Source organism: Macaca fascicularis, chromosome 4, assembly GCF_037993035.2.
Source record: "Macaca fascicularis isolate 582-1 chromosome 4, T2T-MFA8v1.1".
Lineage (NCBI taxonomy): Eukaryota > Metazoa > Chordata > Mammalia > Primates > Cercopithecidae > Macaca > Macaca fascicularis.
Window position 1 is genome coordinate 55,735,116 of NC_088378.1, and position 16,003 is coordinate 55,751,118.

Here is a 16,003-nt window from a genome sequence, read left to right on the forward strand (position 1 = left end):
TAAGATTGTTAGTGGTTTAATGGTTAGTTCCAAAAGCCTAATGAATTATTACTGTTTTTAAAATAGCACTAATAATAATAGTTTTCATGATGAATCAAATCCATAATGTTTAGAACCTATTAATGAAAAATTACATTATTTAAGTAAAATATGTGCATTTCTGTAACAAATACCTTCATTTTTGTAAAATGAAAGGAAACTATTCTAACCAAGCTTTTACCTTGTTGAAATAAAAATATATTTTATTGATAAGGGCATGTAAAAATATGTATAACTAAATATTTTTATTATTCGATTTGAATATTAAATTTTATTAGAATACGTGTATTTTATTATATCAATTAAAATTGAGAAAACATTCTTGCTTTTAATGTAATTAGTAGAAAGAAGTTTGTTCTCCATATACAGTGCTCCTTTAGATAACATCTAAAACACCTACAATTGAAGCTTGACATAGCACAAGGATTAATATGGTTCACACATCACACTATTATTAAAAATTCTGACAAACCAGACATTGCAGGGCAAAGAAATGTTTTTATTTTATGGAATCCTAATTTTATTACTATTAAAGCATTAAGTGACTGTACCCACTCATTTAACAGGTGTATTTTTTTTAGTTTGCTTCCACTTGTGCCTGTCAGTCTGCTTGGTCCTGGGCACACGAAAACAAATACTTCAAGGAGTTCATGTTCAGTGGTAGAGATGAAGATAAAAACAGAGATTGAAAACCCTGTATTAGATGACAGAGGTAAACACAGGAACCAACTTAGGAACCACCAAGAAGGAAAAAGGGGAAAGAAAGGGAAGCCTTCCCCGAAGCCTTCTTTTCTCCCTAGGCTGTTCTTTGGAAGGACAAGACATTGGCCCAGTGTAGAAGTTGTTGCCAGGCATTCTCAATGAAACGACTGTTTTCAGACATTGGGCAACAGGTAGCACAGGGCTGTAGTCCTTGAGATAAGGAAAACTCCACATTCACCCTGGCTTCTGCCTGGACTTCCCAAACTGCATCACAGGAAAATGGGGCCCAAAGACAGAGGAGCCTGTGTATTGGCATTAAAGTAGATAAACACATCAATAGAACAGAATAGAGAGTACAGAGTTAGACCCACACACATATGGTCAATTAATTTTTGGCAAGGTGACAAACCCAATGAAGAAAGGAAAATCTTTTTAATCAATGGTGTTGGCATAACTAAATATCCATAGGGAAAAAAAGAACCTTGACCCCTATTTCACACTGTATGACACATTAATTTGAGATGAATCATAAACCTAAACATAAAAGCTATAACTATAAAGCCTCTAGAAGCAAACAGAATAGACTATGTTCATGACCTTGGGACATGCAGAGATTTCCTAGGGCATAGGATTTCTAACATTACAGGAAAAAATTGATAAACTGCATTTTATCAAAATTAAATGTCCTGTTCATTAGCAGACACAATTAAGAAATGAACAGGTAAATCACACACTGAGAGAAAAGGTTTACAATACACATATTTTTCAAGGGATGTGTATCTAGAATATATAAATAACTGCTATAATTTACTTGTACAAAGACAAAATACCTGATTTTTTCAAAAATAGGAAAATATTTACACAAAAACTTAACAATAGGAAAATATACAAATTGCCAGTAATTGCACAGAAGAGTGCTCCGTATTGTTGTTCATTAAAGAAATGCAAGAAAGAGCCAAATGAATATCACTGTGGAAACACTAGAATGGCTAAAATTAAAAAGACTAATAGCACCAAATTTTTGCAAGGATGTGGAACAACTGGAGCTCTCATAAATTGCCTGTAGGAGTGAAAATGGTACAGCCAATTTGGAAAGTAGTATAGTAGTTTCTTACAAAGTTAGACACGCATTTACCCTATGACTCAGCAGTTCCACCCCCGGGTAGAAAGAGAAGAAAGGAGAACCTATGTTCACAGAAGATTTGTAAAAGAATCTTTGTAGCACCGTTATTCATAAGCCTAAAACTAAAAACAAGCCAAATGTCCATCAGAGAATGTATAAGCAAATTGCAGTATAGTCATATAATAAAGTACTTAACAATAAAAAGAAATTAAACTACCAGCACACGCAACACAAAGACAACTCAAACACATGCTGAGTGGAAGAAATCAGATACAAGTGTATAGACCATAAGACTCCATTGATACAAAGTTCTACGGTGAGCAATATGACACAGTTTTTAATGGACTTTACATGGATAATTGCCTTTTGTGGGCAAGGGGCACCATTTGACCAGGAAAGGGCATGAAGGAATTTTCTGAGGGTGTTTGTATGTTGACTGGTTGTGTATCACACAAATGTAGCATTTGCTGAAATTCCTCAAACTGTGCACTTCAGATCTGTACATTTCACTGTATATAAATCATATTTCAATTCGAAAATCAGTAAATGTTGACAAATGGACCTACACTAAATACTTATTTTCTCTATAAGATCTAAGACTTTTGACCTTCCTTTCTGTGTGTGTGTGTGTGTGTGTGTTTTACATAGATCATGTTGAGTAAGCTACTATATAAATTATGTAGATTGTATATGTTTCTTCATTGATTCTCACACAGACCTTTGAATTTTTTTTTCTACCAAATTCAGTTGTTTAAAAGATCCTGATCGTTCCACTTGTAAAACATGTCTGCAATTCACTCCCTCACCTTTGCCCTCTGTTCAGCTATTGTCATCTCTTGCCTGGACATCACATTGGTCTCCTACACAATGTTCCTGCTTCTAGTCAGTTCTTTCATCTCTCTTCCTTCATGCTGAAGACTTATTCTAAAATCCTAATATGATGATAATATTCACTTGATTAGAAACCTTCGGTAGTTACCACTGTCCACATGCCCATGTGTTATAGCACATAATTACACTTAAAATGAAGGTAATCTTAGAATGTGGTAGACAGCATGTCTTATGTTTATAATCCCATATTATCTGTGTAACAGCCTCGTGCAGTGAGTGCATTCACCTCCAGCTTATAGACAAGACATTAGACCTATCTGTTAAGCAGCTTGCCCAAAGACACGTGACTGGCAAGTAGTAAAGTCAGGATTTGAAGCTATGCTCTCTGATTCCAGAGCCCAGATACACATGTGCTATGTACATTGCCTCTTTTTAGGGTCTGCCTCCAGACTTTGTTACCCAAACTTGTCTCCTCCAGCCCTGGGCATCTACCCTCCATCCACAGCCGGCTCCTCTGTGTTCTTTGACACTTCCATCCTTTGGCTCCCATGGCTTTCTCTGAAGCTCCTGCTCCTTCTCGCCTTGCAGACTCTCCATTGTTCAAGTTCCCATTTAGGTGCTACTTCCTTGGGAAAGCTTTTTCCAGACTCCTCCAGGTCACCCATAGGTCTGTTCAGCCACAGCATGTTGGCCATGGGCCCATTCTTGTCTTTGTTATTTTTTCTTATTTTGAATATATCTTTTTTTTTTCTTTTTTGAGAAAGTCTTGCTGTCAGCCAGGCTGGAGTGCAGTGGCACAATCTTGGCTCACTGCAACTTCCACCTCTTGAGTTCAAGCGATTCTCCTGCCTCAGCCTCCCGAGTAGCTGGGACTACAGGTGCACGCCACCATGCCCAGTTAATTTTTTTTTTTTTTTTTCTATTTTTAGTAGAGATGCGGTTTCACCATGTTGGCCAGGCTGGTCTCAATCTCCTGACCTCGTGATCTGCCTGCCTCGGCCTCCCAAAGTGCTGGGATTACAGGCGTGAACCACCGCGCCCAGCCTGAAGATACCTTTATGTGTTTTTCTCCCCTCACTGGAGCACCTGCAGAACGAAGACCTCCCCATCTTTGCTGTTCCCAGCCTTTAACGTACAGAGAAGAAGGCTCATAACAACTGCTTGTTTAATGAATGTTTTACCGCCAGATAATCTAGCATCAAAGTTTCTTTTGCCTAATTTTGACCTGCCATTGTAACTTATTTATCAGACAGTTATAAAACAGTTTAAAGCTCAACTGAAAAGTGCAAACAAATCAAAAAGAGGAAAAAAGGGAGGGGTAGTATCTTGTTTCTTAGGCTGAGTAACATTATGAGGTTACTCTTTAAGAGCACTAGAGAATGTTTAATTTTTTAGAGCTTAAAATGATTGGCTGAGATATTAAGCTGCTTTGCCAGCTGTTCAAAAATGGATTGCTCCTAGCATATAAATAACTACTGTTATGTCTCTATAAAATTCTAGACCTTGAATGGCGTATTTGATTAGAGTGAAATGAAAAAGAAAGAATTGTTACAAACAAGAAGCTGAGATTAAAAAGGTGTATTCAGTAACTACCTATGGTGAGTTAAAATCATCTTTCCATGAGTGAACATAGAAAATTAAATACTTGCAATCTTGAGGGAACTGAAACATAGACCTTAGTGAAGTTTAATCATACCCACGACAATCTCTTTCTTTTATCCTCTTCAAATGGGGTTTATTGCAAAGGAGAATCAGTTGTATGTAGTTTAACAATTTCTAGCCCAGTTACATAAGTCTAACACCTTTAGTGTCTGCTTATGTGATATTTATTAAGAATTTTCTTTTGCTTCTGTTAATATTAATTACAGACCAGATGCATCAGATGTGAATAGCAGCAGCTTGGAAATGCCCAAGTGCAGCATGAGTCTTCCATTTTCATTGTAAATATTGACAGTGGGTGTCTTTTTCAGTGTCACCCATTGCCCCATCTGATCTCAGCTATGTTTACATACAGGATGTTACTCAGTTCTATTCATTATGTTACATCATAGTAATGGAAATCCAATTTCCTTTATTGAAATGATGACAACTGATTTGAAAAGACCTAGTATGGGGAAATTGGCCAATAATAATGGACGTGTGAGAAGAAAAAGAGAAAAGAAAAAACAACCTTGAAATAAATGTATTGTTGCCGGGCGCGGTGGCTCAAGCCTGTAATCCCAGCACTTTGGGAGGCCGAGACGCGTGGATCACAAGGTCAGGAGATCGAGACCATCCTGGCTAACCCGGTGAAACCCCGTCTCTACTAAAAAATACAAAAAACTAGCCGGGCGCGGTGGCGGGCGCCTGTAGTCCCAGCTACTCCGGAGGCTGAGGCAGGAGAATGGCGTGAACCCGGGAGGCGGAGCTTGCAGTGAGCTGAGATCCAGCCACTGCACTCCAGCCTGGGCGACAGAGCGAGACTCCGTCTCAAAAAAAAAAAAAAAAAAAAAGAAATAAATGTATTGTTTCAAGCTAGCAAGCATTTATTGAACACTGAATTGTGTGTCCCGCTCTATGCTAGATCCTGAAGATTCCATCCTGAAGACACAAATTCACAGATGAAAATATAGGGTCTTCCTTTCAATAATCTCAGCAAGATAGAGTAAAAGCTGCAACGCATCAGAAATTAAGGAAGAGTATTGGCCGAGATCTAAAAATGTTTAGGAATTTCTCACCAGGTACAGTGCAAATGGAACAAAATTAAAAATATTGAAGAGGCATTCACAATTCACTGACCTGAGATTGATCAACTTCATCAATTGGAGGAAGTAAGAGATATAAGGTAACAGATCCACTTAAAGTTCTGAAATTTGCAAGGAAAACAATGAGCTTGCAATGCTGTTGGGTAGCATACCCTTCACTCTAGGTTTCGTTATTATGATCAGCTGCATCAGAACAGTTTCAGAGTTCACTTGGGGACCACAGCAAGCAGGAAACCATTTGTGTGCTAGAGACTTGACAGCAGTCAAGGGGAGAAACCAGGAAGACTCACAAGAAGTGTATGGCCTGGAGCCGTATCCGTGAGAAATTCAGCTACAGAAATGGGGCTGACGCATGGTATCTTCCAGGGCTACTTAGTCGGCTGGTGGATGAATCCGTGGGATATGTTTGTGCTAATGAGACATCCTTGGGCAAGAGTAATAATCTGTGCAGCTAGATCAACAGAGACACTAAGGGAAATCCACTTCAGAAATGAGTGCACGCGTGTGCACGCACACACATACACTCATTGTGATTCATTTTCTGCTACTTCCAGTCACCTCCCTCACACCTTATCTTTGGTCCTGTCAGAGTAAAGACACAATAGATGTGTCAATTGTGTGACTCACAACATCTTTCTGGCAGAGCCATGTACCTGTTTTGACTCATTGCTATGGTGTTTGGAACCAACTCCCGCGTACCTGCTGGGATTGAGCCTCCCGGCATGCTCTGACCTCTAGCACATGCATGGTTCATCATTTCTAAACATTTGCCTGCCTATACCACTGAACTAGAACCCTCTTGATTGTCGGCTTCTGGCCAAATTTTTCTTTTGCCACATTTCTTGCTCTTAATGTTTTTTGCACCTCTTGCCTGCACTAATTTTTGAGATCCTTCCCTGCCAAGCACCATGAAATCCTCTCAGCAACTTTGAAAGTGCTATGAATTGAATTATATACCCCCAAATTCATATGTTAAAGCCCTCAAATCTAATAGGATCATATTTGAAGATTGTATTTGGGAGGTAACTAGGCTTAGATGAGGTCATGAGGGTGGGGCCCTCATAATGGGATTAGTGGCCTTGTAAGAGACACCAAAGCACTTGCTCGCTCTCTCTTTCCACCATGAGAGGACACAGTGAGAAGGTATCCATCTGCAGGGGAATAAAAGAGTCCCCACCAGAAACCAAACCAGCCAACATTTGATCTTGTACTTCACAGCATCCAGAACTGCAAGAAATAAATTTCTGTTGTTTAAGCCACACAGTTTGTAGTAATTTTTAAGGGCAACCCAAGCAGATGAATACAGAGAGGAACTTTCAAATGAGAAAAACAAGACTCAGAGAAATGAAGCACTCTTAGAAGTTATTAAGTACTCCATTTTACTGAAAAAAAAAAAAAAAACTTTGCTCTTTTCACCACACAGTACTGCATTAAAAATTGGATAGTTTGCCCCACCCTCATACTAAACATATCATTACTAAAATAGAGCTAAGGTTTAAATTATCCATCATCCTTATGAGTAAGATGTTGAGGACCACAAGCTTAGACAATGGTTAAACATCCCATATTTAGAACCGTTTGTGGGTCTTACTTGCATTTCTACCCAGGACTTATCTTTTTTCAATGTATTTGCATAAGGGCATGTGTATCCAAGTTGCTTCTATATCATTAGACTGTAGAACTTAGTCTGTTGACTTTCAATAATATAGCACTTAGCTAAACACCAGACATGTGGCTTCTGTTAGATAGTATCTAATTGTAATACATTTTTATCATATTTTAGTGATGTATATAAAGGTAAGCAGAAAAATATAAATAAAAATCTGATCCTCATTTGCTCCTCAGCCATATTGAATGTTTTCTGAAAGAAGAGACACTACTTTTGAGAGGCCTCAAAATGAGAGTCTAGACAGGCTGTTAGCATCATCCTTAGGAGAAACCTGTTGAGGTCTAGGGTCAATTTCATGAAAGGCAACCTTTGGGAGGCCAACTACTGAACAACTTGTGGCTATAAATTTGGTCTTGCATTTTTGCATTTATTATTATTTTTTTGGAGACTGGGTCTCGCTCTGTCACCCAGGCTGGAGTGCAGTGATGCAATCATAGCTCACTGCAGCCTTGAATTTCTGGGATCAGGTGATCCTCCCAGTTCAGCCTCTTGAGTAGCTAGGACTACAGATACATGCTGCCATGCCTAGCTAATTTTTTTAAGTGGTTTTTTTTTTTTTTTTTTTTTTTTTGTAGAGACAGAGTCTCACTATGTTGCCCAGGCTGTTCTGGAACTCCTGGCCACAAGTGATCCTTCCACCTTGGCCTCCCAAAGTGGTGGGATTGCATATGTGAGCCACTGCACCCAGCCTGGTTCAGCACTTTCTATGGCCTCTAGGTGACTCGGTCTTAGCTTGTCATGACACTAGAAGTAAGAGGGTATTATATTTCCAAGGAATTATAAGAATTAACTTTGTATCTTTAGGATTGGATCTGTTTTAGGAAAAATATCTTGTTTAAAGTTTTGTTCTAGGCAAAAGTTCAGCTATTTTATTTTCCCAGTTTAAAAAAATGAATTGAATGTATAATATATTGAATCCTCGTAGTTCTGTTAATGTTATTTCATCAGCTGTATATGAAACCCATTCATCTCTGAGTTTGAGGCAGCTCTGCTTGTGTCAGCAGTTTAAAAGCAGAGCTGTGGATTTACAGACATACAAGGGCAGCGAGGCACAATAATCCATTTCCTTTTAGAATGTTTGTGGCCTAAACTGAAGCCCAATTTCCTCATATTAAGCAATCCTTTTGAAAGAAGATGATAATTCCATCTAATAATTATGCTGTATATTTATAAACAGACAGAAGCGAAGTTTATGACGTTAGGGCTTAATTTAATGGATTTGGAATTGCATGTATAGTGAGTTATGGGAAAAAGTAGAACCTGGAGACGTGTGCTTATCTTTTTTGCCGTTTGTCAAAAGGAGCCTCTTTTTTTTTCCTTCTACATATTTTCTCTGTGTTCGTTTCTCTACAGTAGATGGTATTTCCACAGTTTAAAAATATCAGTGCTTTTCCTTTATGTGAAAATTTAGATCTTATCCAGAAAGACAGTTCTGAGACAGAGTACAGATTTCTAGCTGCTGTAGCCTGGGCGTGGTGACTCCACCTCCTCCCCAGCTTAAAAGAAGAGAGCACAGAGTGGCACTGTGGAGAACGGACCACACAGCTGTACCTTTCGGCCATGGACACTCCATGAAACAAGCTTTCTGAAGCTATTGTCACTTGGAAAATTAAAAGAAAAAAAAAAACCTCAGGGAAAATAATGTTTCAAATTATTTTCTTTTTAAAGAACAAATGCAGTTAATACAAACATAAAGGTAAAAGATTCAGAGAATTTATCAATGATTGGGTGGAATAACAGAAAGTTAAATGTGGAGCAGTGTTCATCGTTTCTTCCATTGGCAATGGCCTTGTAGATGTTGATTTCACCTTCAGTTTTGGATTCAGATTATCAGGAGTAACTCTGGTCCCTAGCCATGTCTAGCTCTAGCATTTACTTAGTAAATGTCAATTGAATGACTGAAAAGATGAAACTGGTACATCTATGTATGTAACCATTTTTTTTTTTGGTATCTGAATATGTCAATATGTATGTAGTTTATTTTAAAATGATAGGTATTTTGGTTTGTTTTTCTAGGAGACCTTTTATTATGATGATGATAAGTTTCATATAATTATTAATTCCCTTTTCTTCATTAGTTATAATCACATAATACATTTATACTGCACAGGTATATTCCTGTGAATTTCGGAGAGATTAGTATCAGTTTCTTTATTATTCTTTCCTCATGGCATAGTGTTCTGGGGATGCCATGGTCCTAATAAAGTCTGGTTCTATTAAAGGGATGTCATGTGTCTTCCAGAAAGGCTGGTGAAAGGACATTGGTCCTTTTGGTTCCAACTGGCCCTCAGGAGCCTGTGACCCAGGAGCACTTTGGCTGTGTGTGGTGCGGGCTTGACCCTGCCCCAGTGAGGCAGCACAATAGTGGGCTGGTCCTGGTACCTCCTGGAGAATGTGACAGTTCTGAGTCACCTGTGGAGGAAATAGAGGCAGCAAATAGAGACAGTGGAAAAGCCAGGAAAGGAATGAAACATAGTGCTGAAGTGTTTCTTTTCTTAAGGCTGACACTTTCACCCTTGCCCTTTTAAGAGGAGCAAATAGGCAGCCATCAACATGGTTCACCCTTGGCCTTTTAAGAGGAGCAAATAGGCAGCCATCATCGTGTCAGCTCTTAATGTAATTAGCATTTAGGTAGCACTGGCAACAGGGCCAGGCACTGTTCTGAGAACTCTATTGGATTTACTCATTTAATTCTAATGGTACAAAGAATGCACTATTATTGTCCCCATTTTACAGAAAATAGTGGCACAGAGAGGTTCATCGATAAATTCAATAGACATCATTGGAGTGCACTCCCTACCCTGGGTGTTGTGTATAGAATATAGTGTATTCATACATGACATTCTCCTTGACCTCAGGAAGCTGATATATAACTGGTAGAAGAGATAATTAACACACAAAGTAGCAAGTGGAAACATGTTAAATGCCATAGAAGAAGAAAGACAAGGTGCTATGCGTTGCTTGCTGTGCCACATTGGGCAAGGTATTTAACTTACCTAAACGTGTTTTCTCAAAAATAATAACACCCACCTGTGGGGTTGCTGTGAGTACAATGTTCGGGTATAGTAAGTACTTAACTAATGTCATAGAGTAGTAGAGTAAGAGCAGAATGAGACGTTTCTTTACTTGGGTGTACCAGAGAGTTCTTGGAGATATGATTTTAACTGAAGCTTGAAGGACTGGCAACACTTAAACATCTGATAACAGGAAATCCATTCTCAAGGAAATAATGTAAATAAAAGTGTAGTACAGGGGAGCTCATAAAATAGGAAAATCCTAAGGTTTATTTATGGCAAGAAAGAGTATAGCAGAAGAAAAGGTAAAAAGGTAAGTTCTGAGGTCACATCATGACATTAGCCTCAGGTTAAGGAATTTGGAGCTTTTCATTAGGCAATGTGGACCCATGGATAGCTTTTGAAGAGTAGCAGTGCTTTAGGGAGATTTGTCTTCCATTCATAGATGCAGGATGGATTTGATTGGAGGAGAGAGGCTTCCAGGGCATAACCAGGAGGCAATTGCATTGGAGAACACAGGCAGGGCTGATGGTGCTGATGACCACCAGAGTGCCAGAGAAGAGGGGAGGGGGGGTCATATTGATGATGGAATTGACTGATCCAGTGGCGGTAGAGGAGGGAGTTGTTTCAAGACAAAAAAATATCAACAAATGAACTTTAGATACTGAGAATGAGTCCCTGGAAGGATTGTGTAGCAACAATGAAGATCCAGAAAACTCAAATATAAGCTGCAGGGGTGGCTAATGAGTTCACTTTTGACATCTTGAGTTAGAGGTGCCATCTGTTTGGGGCGTGCAACAAACATCTCCTTTCCAGAACAGAAATCTGAGCTAGAGACAAAAAACCAAAAGGTGTTTAGGTTGATGTGGTAGAAGGAACTGGAGAAAGGATAAAGGACTTCACTTTGCGGGGGAGAGGGGAGTGGATCAACAAGCAGCCCTGCCTGAAGGGGCAGAGGAGGGCAGAAGGGAGGTAGCCGAGAACCAAGAAGAGTCTCAGAAGCCCAGGACAGAGTGACTCCAGGAAGCAGCGCTGATGAATGGATTCAGCTATTTCAGAGAGGCTGAGGACGACCAATTGGGCTAGTCATGGGACTTGACAATCAGAGTATTTTTTTGTTAAGAGAAGATGTTTTGTTCTGTGATGGAGTAGGAAATACTGTGGTAAGGAATGAATGTTGGAGGAAAAGTCTCCAGTGCTTATATGGAAAAGGCTCGGCAAATTCACATGCCCACCTTGGAAATTTCCAGGGTCGTGTCAGTTTTTGAAAAAAAAGAGTGTGTTTGTTTGTGTGTGAGTGGGTGTGTCTCTCTGTGTGTAGTATGTGCATAGAGGAAGGGTATGGGGAGCAGCAGGGCTCGGGCATTCTTTCAGCCCCAATTAATTGTTGCCATATGGAAATGTGAGCCCAGTCATACCAGCAGTTTTGATTTTTCAAATGAAGTAGGCAATCTGGTTTTTTTTGTTTGTTTGTTTTTGTTTTTTTTTTAAGTGGGATCTGTATATTTAAAAATCTTGGCCCAAATTTTTAAAACCCCTGCCCAAGCCAAATAAAGCCTGTCTGCAGGTGAGACACAGCCCGTGAAGTTGCATCCTGCTTCTCTGGAACAGATAATGGATTCAAGAGAGACAGCAGCTCTAGTAAGGTGCCAGGCTTACCACAGGCATTAGATAACTCTTTGTTGAATGAGGAACAAGACTGTGGGGAGATTATTTTTAGACAGGCAGAAACACAGGTCTTTAATTTGATGTAGCTATGATAGTATATGTTGTGGATATAAATGACAATTTAAAATGCTGGTAAATTAAACTATGAAACATTTCCATTCAAGAGTATTATTTTTAATTCCTTTGTCAATATTGGCCTCTCATCACCTATTAAAATGATTGGCTTCACACCACTGATAATGGTGACAGAATGCAGATCCATTTGCAGTATTGTTATTGTATCAGCACCGATGAAAATTAGTAGTGATTAGAACTTCAAGAGTAACTCCACTAAATCAGGAGACAAGTACTCCTTATCTGTTCTTTGTAATGTCATTTTAAAATTGTCAAATTTCTCTGCTTGTGTTAAATTAAAACCAGGCCATGGACTTTCCACAAGACGCAGGTCGATAGGAAAGGAGGGAGGTAGAGATGCACGTGAGTAGGTGCATCGGAGATGTTCCAGTTCACGGTTCTCTGTAATTTCTTTAACTTTCTGCAGGTTGTTTACTTATCAGATTCCGACTTCTCCAAAGTACCTTTGTTCTGCTCAAACTCAAATAGAATTGAGACCACAAATAGTTTAATTCTAGATACACAGACTGGTTGATTGCTGAAAGTATTTTGTGACTACCAAGTTGGGAAATTGTAGTAAAACCTATCTATGGATTTGTCTGTGTTTTCATTCCCTCTTCAAATGCAAGAGCTATATAAGTATATATATCTTTAAGAAAGGTAATGTTGCCCTTTGACAGATGAGAAAACTGAGGCTCAGAAAGGTCACACAGCCTACTAAATGTCAGATGTTTACTTAGTTATACAGCTGGAATGTGATAGAGTCTGACCCCAATGCCTGTGTCTTGAGGCAGCTTTAGCCAAATTAAAGCCTGAGTAACTTGCTCCATTGACTTTCAGGAATAAAGCTTCCTAAAGTAACAATATACCTTCCTTTGCTCTAGCCTGTGGGGACAGCTAGATTTCTGTTCTTCTAAAAGTAATGGCAGGAGTAACTCTTTGAACTGAGTACCTGTGATTTCCAAGGGGAAGCTTATGGTTGCCGATCCATGTCTATATTTTAATTGTGAAGGCTATGGGACTTTCAATGTTTTACCTCTTTCTTTCTTTGTAAGACAATTTTGTTAAATTACCATTTCCTTATTGGGGTTGGCCATGTGTGAATTCCTAGAAAGAGAAGTTGTGTTTACTCTATTCTTTGCTCCATCGTTTTTCTTTGTAGTTAAAGCTGTCACATGGCTCATGTTTTTCAGGGTCTATGCAACTGGGAGGGAGATTTTTAAGACTATGTATAGTTCATCTATCCTTATAGGAAGACTTCAGAAAGATGCCTACATAGGCATAGGATCCAATGGAAAACATTGGTATGCTTCATTTTTTGCTTCCAGAAACTCAGATGTGTCTCTATTCTTTGTCACAGTTTAAAATAAGCATCTAGGGTTTTGTTTTTTAAGTAAATGTATGTGTGTATTTGAATGAAAAGACATAAATATTTAAATATATATTATATAATTATATTCACGCATATTCAAATGCAATCGATGTTTCCCTTTAGACAGATGTTAATGAGATGAGAAATATTAATATATGTTACAGGTATACAACTTCGTAAGATTCTCTATTTTTTAGGCAAAAAATATGTTCCTCTGCAACCATACCACACAGACTTAACATCTGTTTTAAAGTGTGTTAAAATCCTGCAACTCAATGTCAATTGGATCTGGCTTTACGGTATGCTTCCTTCATTATGGCTCTCACTGGGGGAGGAGAGCTTTCCGCTACCATCCAAACCTCCAGAGCACCATTGAAAGCAGCTGGTATTCTATATATTACATAATTATGAAGCACACCGTGTAGTTTAGAATACTTAAGAGGCACTAGGGGCCCACTTCTCAAAATATTTACAGCCTTTTATTCTTCCAAAAACAATCATTTGCATGCCTAAAATGATTTGTGTACCTTTGCCATGCAAATTTCCTTTAGCCTCTTTTTTCTTTTAAACCTTGCTCTGAAAATATCAATGTTTAGTAGTAAATAGGCCAGAGGGAAATGTAATTGGCAAGAATGGAGGTTTTAAATGTTTCCCCCAAATTTTGGGTATTCAAGGGGAAATGGGAGAAATCATGGAGAAAGGAAGGGCTGAGGGAAGGACCCCTTGCTGAGGACAGGTACCAGATCTAAGGAGAGGCTCTAGGACAGGGGCCAGGCTTTGCATTGAAAGGGACAATGAGGGGCTGAGTGCCATCCAACAGGCCGGTTTTGGGGACAGTTACTGATTTAGAAGAACATTAAGAAAATGGTTTGGCTTTTTAATGATTGCCATTCTAACTGGTGTGAGATGGTATCTCATTGTGGTTTTGATTTGCATTTCTCTGATGGCCAGTGATGATGAGCATTTTTTCATGTGTCTGTTGGCTGTATGCATGTCTTCTTTTGAGAAATGTCTGTTCATATCCTTTGCCCACTTTTTGATGGGGTTGTTTGTTTTTTTCTCATAAATTTGTTTGAGTTCAATCCCAAAGTAAGGCAGTAAAGCAAGATCTCATGCCAAGGGTTGTTAAAGAGATCATTCTTGGAGCTCAGTGACTCTGATCACACAGAGGGTCTCCCCTTACCAGTCTCGTTCACTGCCCTGTTTCCAAATCTTGTCCACCCTTTAGAACTTTGCTCAATCAGCCATTCATTCGACAAACATGAATTGCACATTCTATGTGCCAGGCGCTATGCTGGACAATGGGAATAGGAAAATAAATGTGATAGTATAACCCTTTAGAGACTCTGTTGTCGAAGAGCAGAAAGGCATAAAACCCAATCAGTGTGCCCAGGTGTCTGTGGCATGGTAGTAAAAGCAAATATAGGAATAGAGGGCACCAAGGAGGAAGTGCTGTGTTCTACCTTATGTAGCATTAGAGGTCAGGAAGGATTTTACTGTGGAAGTGATTCCTGAGGCAGACACAGCAGGGACAAGTGTTCTAGAAAGGGTCTGGAGGCATGACAGGCCTGGGGGCCACTTGACATGCTCTAATGCTTTCTTTGTTTAATAACTTTGTCTTTCAACAGAGCCCTTTGGAGCTTTTCTAAGCGTTCTCATTTCTTCTGAGTTATCTGTGTCTATTAGGGATCAGGAGCTTGGTATTTGGTATTTACAGAAAATGTCCCAGATGGAAATATTGCCATCTTGGTGGAATGAGTCCCCTCCCAGGAGTCAGATGGGTCAGTGTCCTATGAGTTATCCTCCAAATGGAACCTGTAACAGAGTATTCAATCTGGCTTCAATTTCATTTTGAAATAGATGATTCCAAAAATGAGTATACTTGATAGCGGATTAAAACAAAATGAGCCCCTTTTGGAATTTAAGCTTACTATGCTTCTCTTGTTTATGGGACTATTCTAATAAAAATATATCAGAAAGAAGGCCGGGCACGGTGGCTCATGCCTATAATCCCAGCACTCTGGGAGGCCGAGCGGGTGGATCACCTGAGGTCAGGAGTTTGAGACCAGCCTGGCTAACATGGTGAAACCCCGTTTCTACTAAAAATACAAAAAATTAGCCAGGCATGTGGCACACACCTGTAATCTCAGCTACTCAGGAGGCTGAGGCAGGAGAATCGCTTGAACCTAGGAGGTGGAGGTTGCAGTGAGCCGAGATCGTGCCATTGAATTCCAGCTTGGGCAACAAGAGTGAAACTCCATCTCGAAAAAAATATATATATATATATTTTATTATATTATATATATATTATATATATATAATATATGTATATATTTAGAAAGAAAAATTACTGAATCAGAGTATTGGTTAAATATACATCTTTAGAAGTGGTATTAAATATTAAACAGGTACAGACTATATCTTGAGTGTAGACTATTAAGTATCTACAGAGTACTTATGTAATATTATCACATACAAAAGGCAGGCAGATAGGCCAGTATCTTAGTGATAGTTATTTTGGATACTGTATTACAAAAAGATAATTATTTATTTTTTATGATTTTCTGTGTGTTTGCAAAACTATACAATGAAGCTGCATTCATTATATAAACAGAAAATATTCTTTTTTTCTATAATAAATTTTGGAGGTAACGAATTGAAAAAAGTCCTCCTTCAGGAAAGGACAATAGGGATACTGTTAGCCATCCCTAGAGGACCATCTTCTAA